Here is a 3,413-nt window from a genome sequence, read left to right on the forward strand (position 1 = left end):
CAAGATCATGCCACTGCACTTCAGCCTGGCAATAAAGCAAGACTCTATCTCAAAAAAAAAAAAAGGCTTCCAGCAAGATGGCCAAATAAGAACAGCTCTGGTCTGCAGCTTCCAGCAAGATCAATGCAGAAGGTGGGTGATTTCTGCATTTTCAACTGAAGTACCCAGTTCATCTCATTGGGACTGGTTGAACAGTGGGTGCAGCCACAGAGGGTAAGCAGAAGAAGAGGCGGGCACCACCTCATGCGGGAAGAACAAGGGGTCAGGCAACTCCCTCTCCTAGCCAAGGGAAGCCATTAGGGACTGTACCATGCACTCCAGCCCAGATACTGAACTTTTCCCATAGTCTTCACAACCTGCAGACTAGGAGATTCCCTCTGGTGCCTACACCACCAGGGACCTGGGTTTCAAGCACAAAGCTGGGAGGCCATTTGGGCAGACACCAAGCTAGATGCAGTTTTGTTTTGTTTTTTTCATACCCCAGGAGTGCTTGGAATTCCAGCAAGACAGAACTGTTCACTCTCCCAGAAATGGGGCTGAAGCCAGGGAGCCAAGTGGTCTGGGTTCTCAGGTCCCCCAGATCACTTGGGACCCCCATTAAGCCCAGCAAACTAAGATTCACTGGTTTGAAGTTCTCACTGCCAGCAAAACAATCTGAACTCCACCTAGAACGCTCGAGCTTGGCTGGGGAAGGGGTGCCTGCCATTGCTGAGGTTTGAGTAGGCAGTTTTGTCCTCACAGTGTAAACAAAGCCGCTGGGAAGTTTGAACTGGGAGGAGCCCACTTCAGCTCAGCAAGGTTGCTGTGGCCAGAATACATCTCCTCTCTGGGCATGGCACATCGCTGAAAAAAAAGCAGCAGCCCCAGTCAAGGACTTATAGCTAAAACCTCCATCTCCCTGGGACAGAGCACCTGGGGGAAGGGGTAGCTGCGGGTGCAGCTTCAGCAGACTTAAATGTCCCTGGCTGATAGTTTTGAAGAGAGCAACAGATCTCCCAGCACAGCATTCCACTTCTGATAAGGGGCAGACTACCTCCTCAAGTGAGTCCCTGATCCCTGTTTATCCTGACTAGAAGACACCTCCCAGTAGGGGCCAAAAGATACCTCATACAAGAGAGCTCTGGCTGGCATCTGGTGGGTGCCCATCTAGGACAAAACTTCCAGAGGAAGGAACATGCAGCAGTCTTTGCTGTTCTGCAGCCTCCACTGGTGATACCCAGGAAAACAGGGTCTGGAGTGGACTTCCAGCAAACTCCAGAAGGCCTGAAGCAGAGGGACCTGACTGTTAGAAGGAAAACTGACAAACAGAAAGGAATACTATCAACATCAACAAACAGAACGTCCATTCAGAGAACCCATCTGAAGCTCACTGACTTAAAAGATGAAAGGTAGATAAATACAAGAAGATGGAAAGAAACCAGTGCAAAAAGGCTGAAAACTCCAAAAACCAGAACACCTCTTCTCCTCCAAAGGATTACAACTCCTTGCCACCAAGGGAACAAAACTGGAAGGAGAATGAGTTTGACAAATTGGCAAAAGTAGGCTTCAGAATGAGGGTAATAGCAAACTCCTCTGAGCTAAAGGAGCATGTTCTAGCTCATTTTAAGGAAGGTAAGAACCTTGAAAAAAGGTTAGATGAATTGCTAACTAGAATAACCAGCTTAGAGAAGAATATAAATGACCTGATGGAGCTGAAAAACACAGCACAAGAACTTCATGAAGCATACACAAGTATCAATAGCCAAATCGATCAAGCAGAAGAAAGGATATCAGAGATTGAAGATCAACTCAATGAAATAAAGTGAGAGGAAAAGACTAGATTTAAAAAAAAAAGAGAGAGTGAAAAGAAATGAACAAAGCCTCCAAGAAATACAGGACTATGTGAAAAGACTAAATCTATGTTTCATTGATGTACCTGAAAGTGACAGGGAAACTGGAACCTAGTTGATAAACACTCTTCAGGATATTATCCAGGAGAACTTCCCCAACCTAGTAAGGCAGGCCAACATTCAAATACAGGAAATACAGAGAACACCACAAAGATACTCCTTGAGAAGAGCAACCCCAAGACACATAATTGTCAGATTCACCAAGGTTGAAATGAAGGGAAAAATGTTAAGATCAGCCAGAGAAAAAGGTCGAGTTACCCACAAAGGGAAGCCCATGAGACTAACAGCAGATCTCTCAGCAGAAATCCTACAAGCCAGAAGAGAGTGAGGGCCAATATTCAGCATTCTTTTTTTTTCCCCCATTTATTTATTTTATTGCATTTTAAGTTTTGGGGTACATGTGAAGAACATGCAAAATTGTTTCATAGGTACACACGTGGCAGTGTGATTTGCTGCCCTCCTCTCCATCACCTACACCTGGCATTTCTCCACTTGCTATCTCTCCCCAGCTCCCCACCCCCCACCGTCCCTCCCCTATTTCCCCCCAACTGACCCCAGTGTGTAGTGCTCCCCTCCCTGTGTCCATGTGTTCTCATTGTTCAACACCCGCCTATGAGTGAGAACATGCGGTGTTTGATCTTCTGCTCTTCTGTCAGTTTGCTGAGAATGATGGTTTCCAGGTTCATCCATGTCCCTACAAAGGACCCAAACTCATCGTTTTTTGATGGCTGCATAATATTCCATGGTGTACATATGCCACATTTTCCCTATCCAGTCTATCGTCCATGGACATTTGGGTTGGTTCCAGGTCTTTGCTATTGTAAACAGTGCTGCAATGAACATTCGTGTGCACATGTCCTTACAGTAGAATGATTTGTAATCCTTTGGATATATACCCAGTAATGGGATTGCTGGGTCAAATGGAATTTCTATTTCTAGGTCCTTGAGGAATTGCCACACTGTCTTCCACAATGGTTGAACTAACTTACACTCCCACCAACAGTGCAAAAGTGTTCCTATTTCTCCACATCCTCTCCAGCATCTGTTGTTTCCAGATTTTTTAATGATCGCTATTCTAACTGGCGTGAGATGGTATCTCAACGTTGTTTTGATTTGCATTTCTCTGATGACCAGTGATGATGAGCATTTTTTCATATGTTTGTTGGCCTCATGTATGTCTTCTTTTGTAAAGTGTCTGTTCATATCATTTGCCCACTTTTGAATGGGTTTGTTAGTTTTTTTCTTGTAAATCTGTTTTAGTTCTTTGTAAATTCTGGATATCAGCCCTTTGTCAGATGGGTAAACTGCAAAAATTTTTTCCCATTCTGTTGGTTGCCGATTCACTCTAATGACTGTTTCTTTTGCCGTGCAGAAGCTGTGGAGTTTGATTAGGTCCCATTTGTCAATTTTGGCTTTTGTTGTCAATGCTTTTGGTGTTTTGGTCACAAAGTCCTTGCCTACACCTATGTCCTGAATGGTTTTGCCTAGATTTTCTTCTAGGGTTTTTATGATGTTAGGTCTTAT

The sequence above is a fragment of the Sapajus apella genome, unplaced genomic scaffold (assembly GCF_009761245.1).
Source record: "Sapajus apella isolate SASKATOON/1434 unplaced genomic scaffold, GSC_monkey_1.0 scaffold82, whole genome shotgun sequence".
Classification (NCBI taxonomy): domain Eukaryota; kingdom Metazoa; phylum Chordata; class Mammalia; order Primates; family Cebidae; genus Sapajus; species Sapajus apella.